We start from the raw sequence: 16,013 nt of genomic DNA on the forward strand, positions 1-16,013 counted from the left end.
CCTTTATGGTGTAGCAAGGACCTTCAATTCAAACAGATTCTTGCAATTTGCAAGTGACTCTCCAAAATTCGCTCCCAGCACCATTTCCTAGTTGCAGTCCTGTGATGTTTTCACCATTAAACAATCCTACCTTTAATATTCTGTTATTAAACATACTCATTGTTAATATTTTGGGCATGTGGTTGGGAGCCACCATAAGACCTAGTAACACTAAGAAAGAAGCAAAGCTATGGCTGATCTAGATTTTTTCAGAACTCCTTTTTGGAAGTCTTAGGTGTATCTACCCTGACCTGGATAGCCCAGGCAAACCCAATCTCATCAGATTTTGGAAGCTATGCCAGGTTGGCCTTGGTTAGTAATAGGATGCGAAACCTTCAAAGCAGACCAGGGCCACCAAGGCAGGCAATGGCAAACCACATCTGTTAATCTCTTGCCTTGAATACCCCAGCAGAGTAGCTATAAGTCAGCTATTACTTGATGGCACTTTCCACCACATGTAAGGTTGCAAGGTCCCTCTATCCTCTCAGTGGGAGGATAGGGGCCTGGAACTGACACGTGCATGCACGCTCCAGCGGCAGCATGATGACATCACTTCTGTAAGTGACATCATCGCACCAGTCGCGGGAGCACTCCCGCGCTCCAATTTGACCAGTTTGGGGCCAAATCGGAGCGCAGGGATGCTCCCGCAGCCAGCGCAAGGAGTGGAGTGCGTGCATGGCATGCACTCCTGAGGTGCATGCCAGTGGTGAGCATGCTCCGGGAGTTTGCCCCCTCCCACCAATCACTTAGCGATCGGTGGATAAGGGGGTAAATCCCCGGGAGTTTGCCCGCCACCAGCAGGCACCTGGTAACCCTAACCACATGCATCCCAACCCATAGATACAGGACAGCAAAAGAGAAAAAGCTGTAAGACTAAGGCAGTAGTCAAATATTAAACTAAAGTTGTTGTTGTTTTTCAACATTGCAACAGAAGGAGCCAGAGTGAATGAAGAAGAGCAAAAAAAAAAAAAAGACAGGGTGGAGGTGGATGGAGGAGGACAGTCAGAGAGAGAGCTGATTGGATGGGGGAGGAGAAGGCAAGTTCTAATGGCTTTTCATTTAATTGCAGTATTACCACCTTCATGAAAACGGCTTCCTTTTATTCCTCCACACAATACACTTCAGCTCCATCCACCAGCAGATTCAGTCACATGAGAGGAGCATAAAATTACAGTGTTCTTGACATGTTCTCTAAAAGAATCAGGCTCTTTTCCTCTGGTTTGGGAGGAGGTAGTGGAGAACTAAAGAATTTGCAAAAAGGAGAGAGGTTGACTTGGGGGAGAGGAGGGCCAGGCTGCTCATATGTAAAGATAAGAGCAGATTTCATTTCTCTGCATTACTGACATTGTTATCTCACCAGTGACTATGTTTGTTTAAATGGTGTTGAATATAGTGTGGAGAACAATTTGTCAGCAAATGGCAGAAGGCTCGTCTTCTGTAGCAATGAAAGAATCTATAAATGTAAAATTTACTGAACTGGTCACAACAAAACATCGTCATCATCCAACATTCTGTCTACTAATGGTCATCAAACAGATTTTTCAGAGAGGTTCACAAGAATGGTCTATGCTCTATGGGATTATTTTGTTTTTGTTCTTTTAATAAGAAATCAAATCATTTCCCCCTTAGCACTATGCTCACTCTTGTCTAGTGCTTAATGATGGTGGGAAAGGTGGAGGCCTTAATAAGGCCTAGAAATTCCCCTCAATTGTAGCCCCTCCCAATGGTCTTCACAGGAGACACACCTAGTTCTGTTACTACCAAATGGTCTAAAAATTATCCACATAGAATGCAGTCTATTATGGAATGATTTGGAAGAGCAGTGCCTGATCTTGGTTTTGGCAATGAGCTTTCATTCAGAAGCATCACTTTTAGAGCAAGTAGACACCGTGCTAGTACATTCAGTACACTGTCTAAAAAGAGAAAAAAGACTGCTTGAACTTCTTTTTCAGTGGTGGAGCTTCACTTTTCTACAAATGAAAGATGCAAGTACATAAGAAAGCTGCCTAGAAAAGCCAAAAGGATGCTGGGATTGTTGTGAACCCGGTGGGAGGGTACAGAGGTGAATCAAATTTATGATTTGGGCAACAGCAAAGTGCTTAGGAATCTTATGCCCTTTTCAGACTATAAACTGTACCAAGACCAACAACAACCTATTCGTGTGTACCTGCTCCAAAATGAGAGAACCAAATATAGTCTTGTGACCCCCATTGAGCCAGCCATTGTCCCAAGCTCAGAATTTTTTCATAAAAAACTGAACAATTTAGAAGAAGAGATGGGAATATTGACTGGGCCAGGGAGAACCCAGAACAGTGGGCTTCCCCCCCGCCCGAGCCAGAATCCGGACTCCTGGGACCAAGGGTAACGACTAGATATGGACACGAATGGGAGGGGGGGAACTGAACGCGTTGTTCATTGTTCATTGCCATCGACGACCACAAACAGATGAACAGTAACAAACATGTCTTGTTAATAAACATGTTCGTTGTTCGTTGGGGGCCAGAACGGTCCCCTTCAGACTTAGAGAGCCCATTTTCACAGAGAGTGTTCAGCAGGCTCTTCTCTCCAGCCATCACCCAAGTTTGGTCAAGATTGCAATACGGATCTTGGAGTTATACATTCCCAAATCCGACGCCCCCAGGAAACTCCCATTTGATACAATTGGAATCACCAGTTGACTTTGGCCCCGTGTACAAGCAGTGGAAGGTGGGCTGCCTCCCCTCTAGGGGGCGGGGGTGGGGTTGGCCGCTCACTGGCAGCACCCCCCCCATGTGCCTACCCGCCAGGCCTCCTAGAGGTTGCTTTCCACTAAGGTAATAAAGTGGGTCACGTCGGTGGCTGCTGGCCTGGCGGGCTTGGGGAGGTGGTGGTGGGCCACCTCCCCTCTAGGGGGTGGGGGGGTTGGCTGCTCACTGGAAGCACCCCTCATGTGCCCACTCACCAGGCCTCTCAGAGGCTGCTTTATGCCAAGGCATTAATGTGGGTCATGTCGGCGGCTGCCGGGCCTGGCAGGCTCAGGGGGTGGTGGCATGCTGCCTCCCCTCTAGGGGGTGGGGGGTTGGCCACTCACCAGCAGCACCCCCATGTGCCCACCCGGCAGGCCTCCCTTAGGCTACTTTCCGCATGGGCAGAAGGTGGATCAGGTTGGCGGCCCCCGGGCCTGGTGGGCTCAAGGAGGTGGTGGCTGCTCGCTGGTGGCACCCCCCATGGGCCCAGTTGCCGGGCCTCCCAGAGGCTACTTTCCGCACAACTGGAAAGTGGGTCATGTTTGGCGGCCACCGCATAACCAAATGACCCAGCAACAGTCTGCAAAGAAAACCCTCCAGCAAAACATGATGTCATACGTGGAGGCCTTGCACATACAAACACACACCCTGGTGGGTCAGAGACACCAGCATATGTCCACCAGATAGGTGTTACAGACGTGGCAGTCTATTCAGCACCCTACAGAAGACGGCAGTTCCACAGAATCCACACCACTCAGTGACACCTGAGCAGGCAGTACAGGCACCTGAGCAGGCAGTACAGGCACTACTAATAAGTAATGTAGGCTGCCACCAGCATCACCCATCTTCCTGCCTTCGCAGAAATGACGGGAATCACAGCTGGGACCCATTCCCCCCTGCTCAGAGGGGACAGCAGGTGCCCATGGATAGGGGGCACCGTGCTGTACAACCATATACATGACAGCAGCTGAGGTGTCCCTCATGCCCAAAAGGAGTGGCTGCAGACATGACCCACCTTCTTGCCTTCATGGAAAGGATGGGAGTTGCGGGACCCATTTCCCCTTGCTCAGAGGGGACAGCAGGTGCCATGGATAGGGGGCACCGTGCTGTGCAACCATATGTGCAACAGCTCCTGAGCTACCTCTCATGCCCCAAAGCAGCGGATGACATCACCCACCTTCCTGCCTTCATGGAAAGGGTGGGAGTCATGGGACCCATTCCCCCCTGCTCAGAGGGGGCAGCAGGTGCCATGGATGGGGGCACCATGCTGTGCAATCATATGTGCAATAGCTTCTGAACTGCCCTGAGCTGAGCTGCTGCGGGACAAGTGATATCAGTAAGTACCTTTAGCCCCAGAGCCAGGCAGCAGGCCAGAGATCTTGAGCATGCTGCAGAGGGGCTTGGCCTAGAACCACAGTAGACCCGGGTGGCTCACAGCCCAGCTAGGTCAAGGTCCATGGAGGGATATCCCAGCAGGTTGAGGTTAACCTTAATGAAGGTCAACATGTCCACCAGGTCCGAGTGCAGACGAGCGCGGCAGGGACAGAGGAGGTCTCCTAGGTGGGAAAACACCCTCTCGCTCTGCATGCTGGTGGGAGGGCAGGACAGGATGTTGGTTGCCACGATGGACAGGTCTGGCCATATGGCAGATTTACTCGCCCAATACTCCAAGGGGTTGGAATGGGAGGGCTCGGTGGGCTCCGCAAGGAACTCTCACACCATGACCCCCGCCGAGTCCTCCACTGCAAGAGATGCGCCCACTGTGCTGCACCCAACCACACAGCCCACCGACGAAGTCCAGAGATTGAGTGGGCCCGTTTGGGTGTGTCTCTCCTGGCGTGGCTCTCTTGCCACCTCCTCCTCCTCCTCCTCCTCCTCCTCCTCCTTCTCTGCTGCCTGCCCATCGCCCCTGCCTGGTTCAACCCATCCTGACTTCTCTGCCTGGAAACGGAGCACCGCTCTGCAGAGCTCCTTTTTCCAGCGCTGCATCTCTCCCCCCTGCATGGTGATGTTGCCTGTGATACGGGGGTCACAGATGGAGGCCATTTGGTACGGCACCTTGTGGTGCAGAGCATGCAAGTGGTTGGCCATGCATGTCTGCATCCTCCTCACAAAGTCCCTGACCCTGGGGAGCAGCTCTTGCTCGTGCTCAAGCTCCTTGGCCAGGAACTGGTCGAGCCTGTGGATCAGGGGGCTTGACCCAGGCTGGCCTCATATGAGCACAAGAGCTCGGTGGCCTCCTTAAAGGGTTTCAACAACCGGGACATCTGGGCAAGGTCTCTCCATTCCATGGAGCTGAGGCTGAGCTCTCCTCCCTTCCTCAGAACGTCTGGTGATGACAGGATGTCCTGCAACGGGCTCTTCTGCTCCACCAGACGACTTATCATGTCGTAGGTGGAGTTCCAGTGGGTGGGAAGGTCCAGAAAGAGTTGGTGCTCGGGGTCCCCCCTTCCCCCTGCCTCTGGAGCAGCTCATGGGAAGAGTTGATGCTGTGGGAGAAGTGGGAAGCGATACGCCAGCAGCTGTCCAGCAGGTTCCGTGTCCACAACATTCCCTCATCCCAGCTGTCCCTCGGCTTGTTTCCTAGCCTGAAAACATCCCTCATGGCCAGGTGCAGCTTGTGTGCCATGCACACCAGCCCCGGGAGGGATGCCTCTTTCAGGGCTGCAAACATGTTGCTTCCCGCGTCCATCACCATGAAGCCATGGACAAACCCTTCCACCCCAGCCATCCATTCCCTCAGAGCCGCCTTTATGGTGGTGGCGATGTTCTTCCCAGTATGAACATCATTCATCCCCCGGGCCTGGAGAAGAACTACCCTGTATCCCGGTGTCAAGCATGGTACCTGTTTTCGGGTGCCAGTTCTTGGCCTTGGGCGGTGGAGGTCCTCTGGTTGCCACCAGTGGGCAGTGATGCCAAAGTAGCCATGATGCAAATAACAAGCCTGATATCCGCAATAGATTGCAACACAGAGAATGAAAAACACCCGGATATCTAACAAAACTACTATGTCTATTTCTCTTCAATGTCAAAATACAAATGTTGTTTATACAGACAGTACAATCATGCTCATAAATACCATCATTGTACATAGTACTAATTGAATCTCCAGAACTCTTTGAATCAGTTCATTAATCACAGGGGGCTCCACACCCCACTCTGTTTCTTCTTTGAGCAAGGTAAGAACTCCAAGGGCAAAAAAGATGGTATGATGGTAAGTGTATTCATACAAGTCGTCTGTAATTCATGTTTTTTCTTATGATTACAGAATCTTCCCAAAAGCTAGTACAGAAGTTGGGCAGCCCATGGGACTGGGACTGTCAGTGGCTGCACTCTGTGTGTTGCAAAGTAGCCATGATGGCAGCCGCTCCGGAAGTGTACGGTACGGTATGTCCTTTGGCAGCCAACAGCTCACTGAGCACAATGTCTCGCACAGACTGGTAGAGGGCAGGCAGGACTCGACAGCCAACAATGTGCCGTGACAGCATGGAGAACCATGGGGCAAAATGCCTGCGGAAGCCCATGCCCTCCACTACAGATAGGGGGAATCCTTGTAGGGCAATCCTCTCTGCCACGACACGAATGCCCACCTCCTGAGTCCTCAACCTCACCCTTTTCAGCAGCACTGTCCCCGACCCCAAGGGAACAACCTCCATAAGGGCGGCCTGCCTGACCGTTCCACTCCCACCAGCAGCAGCCTCGTCAGGGCAAGGCTTCTTGCTTGTGGTGGAGTCCAGTGAACCTCCCACTGATCCCTGCTCAGAAGAGCTGGTAGCCCTCTTTCTCCCCCTGCTGGATGTTTTGCTGGGCGAGGACAGAGACCACAGGCTCAGGTGGTGCGTCTTCAGGTGCCTGCTCAGGACCATCGATGACAGGTGCTTCAGGTCATTGCCCCTGCGCAACAGGCCATTGCAGACATGGCACTGCACCACAGGGGATCATTCGCAAGGGCCCGAAAGTGCCTCCACATAGAGAGCTTGAAATGTGGCCCACTAACTGTTCCAGGGGAAAGAGGATGAAGGGTTACAGGCTGTGCTGCAGTGCTGGCACTAGAAGATGGAGTGAGGGGTGGACTGCAGGCAAGGACAGCACCAAGATTTTATGATGGGGACAGGATGGATGTTTCATCGAACCTCAACCAGTCCTTCATGGACCCCTTACCCTCCTCCTCAAAAAGTTTAAGTAGATCCTCTTCCCCCAGCAGCAAGAGCTCTTTGGCCTCCTCCACAGCCCCCACAGCTGAATCTTGGGGAGCAGGAGGTTCTGCTGCCCCCAAACCCCACCCAGTACTGCTTCCTGCATGGCAACCAGGACAGTCTTTGCACTTCCCCCCATAACCACCCTTGGTCCCAGCCTGAAGCCTCATTGTACCAGCACACAAGAATTAAGGAGGAATGAGAAAGAGAGAACACTGTGAGCCCTCAGCCGAGGTACCCACTGAGCTTGGCCCAAGGGCCTGGCAGCAGCCCTGGAACCAGAGGGAGGGGGTAGAGCCCTAGCTCAGCACTCCCAGAAACCTGACCAGATCAGGCACTGATAGTAGTCAGTGTGAGCCCTCAGCTGAGGTGCCCACTGAGCTTCACCCCAGGGCCTGGCAGCAGCCCTGGAACCAGAGAGAGGGGGTAGAGCCCTAGCCAGCACTCCCAGAAACCTGACCAGATCAGGCACTGATAGTAATCAGTGTGAGCCCTCAGCCGAGGTGCCCACTGAGCTTGGCCTCAAGGCCTGGCAGCAGCCCTGGAACCAGAGGGAGGGGGTAGAGCCCTAGCCAGCACTCCCAGAAACCTGACAAGATCAGGCACTCATAGTAATCAGAGTAAGCCCTGCAGCCAAGCTCAGCCTACTGAGCTTGGCCCCAGGGCCTGGCAGCAGCCCTGGAACCAGAGGAGATAGATCCCTATCTCACCACACACAAAAAAAAATTCAAGCTCCAATGCACTCTCCCTGTCTCTTTCCCAAAAGGCTAGCAACAGCTCTGTCCTGCTCCACTGCCTGCTGAAACTGAAAGCCAGCCTGGAGCACAGTGCCTTTTATAACCAGAGGCCCCATAGAGAAAAGCAGGAGGTCTGTGGTTGGCAGTCAGAACTGCCTAACAGGGTTTGCAAGGATGAGATTGGAGTGCCCATGGCTACAGAACACCCCTCCCCCTCCCTTCCCCATGGTCTATGCTCCCATGTTACCAATTGTAACCAATCTGGAGCTCCACACTTGGAAGGAAGACCTGCCTATCAAGCTAAGTTGGGCTTTGATTGGGGTTTCCAGGGCAACAGGAGGAGTGCAGACAGAGTTCAGGCTGTCCCTGTCTCCGTTGCCAAGGGAATTGATTGAAGGTGCCTGACTGTCTGGCTTCACAAACAGCGGACAAACACAACGAACAAGGCTTGCGATGACTACTTGTTTGTTTACAATGGCGCCTCATGAACAGCTTGTTCACAAACAGCCGATCGGGCTGTTTGTGGGTTTTTAAAGTTCATATTGCTGTTCGTGCCCACCTCTAGTAAGGACCTCACCACCAGGGCCTCTAGCAGATACTCCAGACCTGATGTCCTCAGCTACATCTACCAGGCTCTCCAGGCTCTGTCCCAGCAGGAGCAACAGAAACAGGGTGCCCAAACAAAAGCACCTCAGCAGAGACACAATGCCAGGCTCGTAGTCTGTGCCTCAGCTGTTCAGGCAAGTCATCACACCAGTAAACTTAATTTTTGCAGGATTCTGGCCCACATAAGCACTGACTGGTTGAGTCCCAGGACCTCTCTACAGAGTAGGTTGGGCTGCTTCTAGGGTTGCCAAGTCCAGGTTGGGACATTCCTGGAGATTTAGGGGGTGGAGCCTGGAGAGGGCCGGGTTTGTGGAGAGGAGGAGTCTCAGTAGGGTATAATGCTGTAGAGTTTACCCCTCAGAGCAACCATTTTCTCCAGGGAAACTGGTCTCTGTTGCCTGGAGATCAGTTGTAATTCTGGGAGGTCTCCAGCTACCACCTGGAGGCTGGTAACCCTAGTTGCTTCCCTCACAGTCTGTTCAAGCCTTGAGTTGGGAAGAGACTCCTGCTAGATTAACTGGTTTTCAAGGCTCCACTTCTTGTACTCTAGATCCAGGCTCTAGGTCACTAAGTAAATCCTAGTTCCTAAAAAGAGTCTTCTCATTTTGGTGCCTATAAACAGAGCAGTGAGTTTTATTTTTCTTAATACATTGAAGAGAAAATCTCCCTCCTGCAGGCCTCCAGCATAAGCAGACAGAAGCTAATCCTGTTTTGTATGGCTTCTGATAGCCATTGAACTGAATGCCCCCAATCTCTCTCCTCATCTCATTCTCCTGCTGTTCAACAGTGTGTGCTACTCCCCTTGAAACCTGCCAAGGTTCTTTTGGATCCTGACATTACCTCTGTTATGAAGCTGGTCCTAGTGAGGCCTAGTGACTCTGGGGAAGCCTGCACTAAAGTAATTGCAGGGCCTACATTTCTCAGGTTCCCTTTGGCCCTTGTGATTGGGTAAGAGGGAAAATTGCACCAAGAGGAACATAGGGAGAGGGTGCCTGAGAGAAGGAATAAAAGGCCTCACCAGAGTGAGCTTCTCTGAAGCCTGGGGGAGGCATTTTCCCACCGAATCAAGCCAAAATTGGTGGGGGCCTTCCGCTAAGTCCCCTCTAACAACCCCCCAAGTTTCAGACCGATTGGACTTTGTGGGGGCCATGTTATGGCCCCCCAAACCAAGTCCCCCTATCCTCGCCTATAAAAGGGCATAGCTTTAGGTTGCTGCTGCTTATTAACCTTAAAACCAGCCACTACACCAAGTTCTTTCAACTTTGTCATTAGAGTTTCAATTCCATTCAAAGGGTCCTCCAAAATCAACACCAAGTAATCTGCAAAGGCTCTCAGTCTATAGTTCTCCTGTTTCACCTTAACACCTGGAATTCTCTCATCTTGTCTTATGTCCCTATTCAGAACTTCAAGGATAAATAACAAAGGTGACAATAGGCAACCTTGTCTTGTGCCTCTTTGTATTCCACATGGTTTGGTTAACTCTCCATTCACAACTATCCATGCAGTCTGGGTTGTATAAATCAACTTAGTCCATTTAATAAAATTGTCCCCACAGTCCATATCTTTCAATATCTTAAACAAAAATTTCCAGTTTAAATTGTCAAAGGCCTTCTCGGTGTCTAGGAAAATCAAAGCAACTTGTCTTTCATTATGTTTTTCTAAATATCCAAGAATATCCAATACTGTTCTTACATTGTCCTTTAGATGCCTCCTAGGTAGGAATCCACTTTGGTCTTCATGAATAATGTCCCCTAGGATACTTTTAAGTCTTCCTGCCAAGATCGATGCAAACAGCTTATAGTCATTATTTAATAGTGATATTGGCCTGTAGTTTCTTGCCAATGTGTGATCTTGTCTATCGTTTGGAATAAGTGTTATGATGCCCTCCTTCCATGAGTCCAGCATTTTCCTTTCCTCTAAAATAGAGTTCATCGTCTTTTGTAAAGGCTGAAGAAGTTCATCCTCAAAACACTTGTAGTAGCTACTTGGGAGGCTATCTGGTCTAGGAGCTTTTCCCAACTTACTCTTTTTTATGGCTTTTCCTACTTCTCTTACTGTTATAGGTCAATTCATAATTTGTCTTTGTTGTTCCGTGATCTTAGGTAACTTCTGTTTATTAATATATTCATCTATTTTTCCACTGACACATCACAAATCTTATACAGATTTGTATAGTACTGATAAAATGCCTTTTGTATATCTGCAGAGTCTGTTAATGCCTTATCCGCCTCTTGTATTTTCAATAGCATTCTCTTTTCTCTCTCCTTTCTCAGTTTATAAGCCAACCATTTTCCTGGCTTGTTTGTATATTCAAATGTTCTTTGTTTAGAATAATTCAATTTAATTTCCATTTCTGTTGACATTAGCACTGGTAGTAAGATCTTGATATGTTGCAATATATTAGTATTTCCAGAAGCTCTCTTCAGACCTAAATTGTCCATTAGATCAAAAAAAACTTTAGGTAATTTACCCTGGTTTATCTTAATATGTTTCTCAGAGCATTTATCTATCTTTGGATCAATCACTCCATTCCAGTCCCCCATCAAACAATAGTTTTCATATGTTGTTAAACAATCCCCAATTTTGTAATAAAATCCAGTTTTATTCTCATTTGGAGCATAAAGACCCACCACCGATGTTTTTGTCCCCTGTACATCAATTTCTACCACCACACATCTTCCATACTCATCACTAGGGGTGTGCAAGCCAAAAATTTTCGGCTATAGCCGAAAGTAGAAAGCCGAAAGAAGATTCTCTATCGTTAAAGCCGAAAGCCGAAACAAGAATCTCTTTCGGCTTTCGGCTTTCGGGATTCTTTCGGCATTATTTCGGCATTATTTCGGCTTTTTTCTAAGGGAAAATGCCTCCGTCTTCCCGGACGCCTGGAGGAGGCATTTTCCCACCGAATAAGCCCAAAATTGGTGGGGACCTTCCTCTAACCCTTCTCTAACAACCACCCAAGTTTCAGACAGATTGGACTTTGGGGGGCCATGTTATGGCCCCCCAAAGCAGGTCCCCCCATCCTCCCATAAGAAAGCGAAGGAGCAGCATATTGTTAGCATGCTGCTGCTAATCTTTCTTCATTATTTCCTATGGGGAAAAAATGAAGAGGCAGGCTTCCTTTGCCAGGGGTGGCATTTTGCATGCAAAATGCCCCCTTACCCTCAGGGGCCCTTCTCCCACCCCTCCTCCCACCCCCCACCAAGGCTCAGCCTGCTCCCACTTGGGGGGGCCATTTCATGGCCTCCCCAAGTAGGTGCTCTAATCTCTACCACTGACAGCTGGGGGAGGCTTGTGTTGCCAGGGGTGGCATTTTGCATGCAAAATGCCCCCCAACCCTCTGGGGCCCTTCTCCCACCCCTCCTCCCACCCCCCACCAAGGCTCAGCCTGCTCCCACTTGGGGGGGGCATTTCATGGCCTCCCCAAGTAGGTGCTCTTTTCTCTACCACTGACAGCTGGGGAAGGCTTGTCTTGCCAGGGGTGGCATTTTGCATGCAAAATGCCCCCCAGCCCTCTGGGGCCCTTCTCCCACCCTTCCTCCCACCCCCACCAAGGCTCAGACTGCTCCCACTTGGGGGGGCCATTTCATGGCCTCCCCAAGTAGGTCCTCTCAGCCCCTAAAGTCCACCCCTTACAGCCCCACACAAACCCAATTCCCCCCAGCTGCCACACACAGACCCAAATCCCCACATTAGCCCCTCACAGACCCAAATCCACCCCCACCTGCCCCACACCCATAACCCCAGGAACAGGCTGGCAAAGGCCAGCCCTCTCCCTTTGTTCCCTATGCTGGGAACTTCTAAACTCTCTTTCCCTGGGCAATTCTGCACAGCCCAGGGGTGCCACAATGGTGGGCACACTTCTGAGTGCCAGCTGGTCCCTGTGAAAGAGCACCTGAACCACAGACACCCTCCCTCAAATTCACTTCACATTAAAGAATCACCCCAAAAAATTGCTGTCAAAAGCACTTTATTTCTGTAACTGCTTTAGGTTACACAGTAGGAAGGCACCACAGAGCAGGAAAGCAGTGTACTACACAAAAATAACACAACTCACTTCACATCAGAGAATCACACAAACACAATTGCTGTCAAAAACGGTGAAGTGGGTTGTATTATTTTTTGTAGTACATTGCTATCATGCCCTGTTGTGCCCTCCTACTGTGTAACCTAAAGCTGTTCAAGAAATAAAGTGTTTTTGCCAGGAATTGTGTTTTTGTGATTCTCTGATGTTAAGTGAGTTGTGTTATTTTTGTGTAAGATAGTGCTGCCATGCCCTTTGGTGTTCCCCCCTGCTGTGTAACCTAAAGCTGTTCAAGAAATAAAGTGTTTTTGCCAGGAATTGTGTTTTTGTGATTCTCTGATGTTAAGTGAGTTGTGTTATTTTTGTGTAAGATAGTGCTGCAATGCCCTTTGGTGTTCCCCCCTGCTGTGTAACCTAAAGCTGTTCAAGAAATAAAGTGTTTTTGACAGGAATCATGCTTTGTGATTCTCTGATGTTAAGTGAGTTGTGTTATTTTTCTGTGTGGGGGACTGCTGGTGTAATGTGTCATAATGCTTTGCCTACTTGTACCTTGGAAGGGAGAAAAAAAAATTTAAAACTTTATTTTGTGTTGTTCTTGTTTTATTCTTTGTTGTGCAGTTGGTTCCCATCATAGGGAACAATGGGGCTGGCTGGCCAGCCATCTCTGTAGGTGGTGGGGGAATTTGAGGGAGGGTGTCTGTGGTTCAGGTGCTCTTTCACAGGGACCAGCTGGCACTCAGAAGTGTGCCCACCATTGTGGCACCCCTGGGCTGTGCAGAATTGCCCAGGGAAAGAGAGTTTAGAAGTTCCCAGCATAGGGAACAAAGGGAGAGGGCTGGCCTTTGCCAGCCTGTTCCTGGGGTTATGGGTGTGGGGCAGGTGGGGGTGGATTTGGGTCTGTGAGGGGCTAATGTGGGGATTTGGGTCTGTGTGTGGCAGCTGGGGGGGAATTGGGTTTGTGTGGGGCTGTAAGGGGTGGACTTTAGGGGCTGAGAGGACCTACTTGGGGAGGCCATGAAATGCCCCCCCCCCAAGTAGGAGCAGTCTGAGCCTTGGTGGGGGGTGGGAGGAAGGGTGAGAGAAGGGCCCCAGAGGGCTGGGGGGCATTTTGCATGCAAAATGCCACCCCTGGCAAGACAAGCCTTCCCCAGCTGTCAGTGGTAGAGAAAAGAGCACCTACTTGGGGAGGCCATGAAATGCCCCCCCCCAAGTGGGAGCAGTCTGAGCCTGGGTGGGGGGTGGGGGGAAGGGTGGGAGAAGGGCCCCTGAGGGCTTGGGGGCATTTTGCATGCAAAATGCCACCCCTGGCAACACAAGCCTCCCCCAGCTGTCAGTGGTAGAGATTAGAGCACCTACTTGGGGAGGCCATGAAATGGCCCCCCCCAAGTGGGAGCAGGCTGAGCCTTGGTGGGGGGTGGGAGGAGGGGTGGGAGAAGGGCCCCTGAGGGTGAGGGGGCATTTTGCATGCAAAATGCCACCCCTGGCAAAGGAAGCCTGCTTCTTCATTTTTTCCCCATAGGAAATAATGAAGAAGATTAGCAGCAGCATGCTAACAATATGCTGCTCCTTCGCTTTCTTATGGGAGGATGGGGGGACCTGCTTTGGGGGGCCATAACATGGCCCCCCAAAGTCCAATCTGTCTGAAACTTGGGTGGTTGTTAGAGAAGGGTTAGAGGAAGGTCCCCACCAATTTTGGGCTTATTCGGTGGGAAAATGCCTCCCCCAGACGTCCGGGAAGACGGAGGCATTTTCCCATTGAAAAGCCGAAAGAAAGCCGAAAGAATCCCGAAACGTTTCGGCTTTTTCTTTCGGCTACCCGAAACGTTTCGGCATTCCCCGAAACGTTTCGGCATTCCCCGAAAGAAGCCGAAACACTTTTGTTTCGGCATTCTTTCGGCATTCTGAATGCCGAAACGCACATCCCTACTCATCACTCATTATCAATTTAGGCTTTAAATGTGGCTTAATGTATAAAGCAATTCCATTCTTCTTTTTGGTATCCGCTGCTATAAATTCTTCACCCAAAATTTTATAAGTTAGAAATTTTATATCTTTTCTCCTAATATGGGTTTCTTGCAAACAAATCATATCATATTTTAGTTTCTTTAAGTAGTGAAAAATTTTCTTCCTTTTGGGGTCTGAATTTGCTTCATTAATATTTCATGTTAAACTTTTGTTATCCATAGTGCCGTGAGATTTTAAAATTTAATAAAATGCAGGGGGGGGAACTCCCAATATATGTAAAAGTAAAGAGCAGAGTTAAGTATGGGCATCCACTTCCTCTTCCTCTTTGCTCTGCTCCAATTGATGCCTATATTTTTCAAGAAAGTCTCTGGCTTTATGTACTGAGTTCAGTCTAAATTTTTGCCCTTGAAATGTAAAAATCACACTTCTGGAGTATCCCATCGAAAAGCAATATTTTTCTGTTTTAGGTTTCCCATCAGAAAGCTATAATCCTTGCATTTACACAGAAATCGGATGGGAATTTCTTTCAAAACTATAATCTGGGCACCACCAATTATTAATTTTGTGATATAGTGCTGTTGTAGAATTTGCTCCTTCACTCTTCTTCTTACAAAGTAGACCAGCACATCCCTTGGGAGCTTTCTCATTTTAGCAAATTTAGAGTTAATTCTGTATATTCAATCAATTTCCATTTGCATTGTATCCTGATCCCAGTCTAAAAACTCTTCCAAAGTCACAGTCATTTTGTCTACAATATCCTCACCATCTTCTTCTGGGATTGATCTAAACCTCAGGGCAGATTCTTTTTCTTGCATTTCTAACAGTGCCAAGCTCTCTAATTGTTTTTCAATCAAAATATCATGAGAATCTACTTTGTTTTCTATTGTCTCAACTTTCTGCTTAATTTGATTCACTTCTATAGAAACTTGTTTCATAGATTGGTCCAATTTTTGAACTTGCTTTGTCATTTGATTTCTCAAAGCAGCAATCCTTGTGTCTATTTGTTTCTCAAGGGAGTCCATTTTGGCCCCCAAATTCTTCCCCAACTCATCCATCTTATCAGCCATTTGTTGAAATTGTTTCTGAAATTGTTCCATTTCTGGAAGATCTAGAGATCCACGGTGAGGTTTTTTTTTAGTTGTCATACTTTGTAGATATTTCTGTAGTTGCCAGAAGGCGGCACAGGGTGGCAGTAGACGTCTAAAATTCTCTTAGTAGTGTCTCTCCTTCACTATAGCAAGGGTATCTTTTCCCAAGCCCCGTTGCCATAGCAACAGAAAGAAAGTAATAACACAGTCCAGGTGCTGTTATCTTGGATAGCCAAAACCAACAGTTGATTTCCCAGTTTCACTTTCCCAGCTTAACTGTTCCTTTACTAAGCAATGCTTTTAATCATAAAAGTACTTCCCCCCTAAAATGTCCAAATCTACATTAATAAATCTTGAAAAAACATTCAGTCTTTAGACTTTTCACTTCCCAGGTCTATAAATTCTCCAAAAATCTGGAATAAGAAAGATTTATTCAAACGTCTTTTATATCTCCTTTTTAAAAAGGCTCTCTCCAAAGGATGTTATCTCATTGTCTTGGAGAAAATCTCTCTTCGTTAACTTAAATTAGTCTCTTCTAACATCAAGGAGCTGAAAGCTTGTTGTCAATTATCAGCTCCAACACTGTTACAAGTGAAGATAACTTTCCCAGATTGCAAATGCTACAGCAGGGA

Source organism: Eublepharis macularius, chromosome 4 (assembly GCF_028583425.1).
Source record: "Eublepharis macularius isolate TG4126 chromosome 4, MPM_Emac_v1.0, whole genome shotgun sequence".
NCBI classification, from domain to species: Eukaryota; Metazoa; Chordata; class Lepidosauria; order Squamata; family Eublepharidae; genus Eublepharis; species Eublepharis macularius.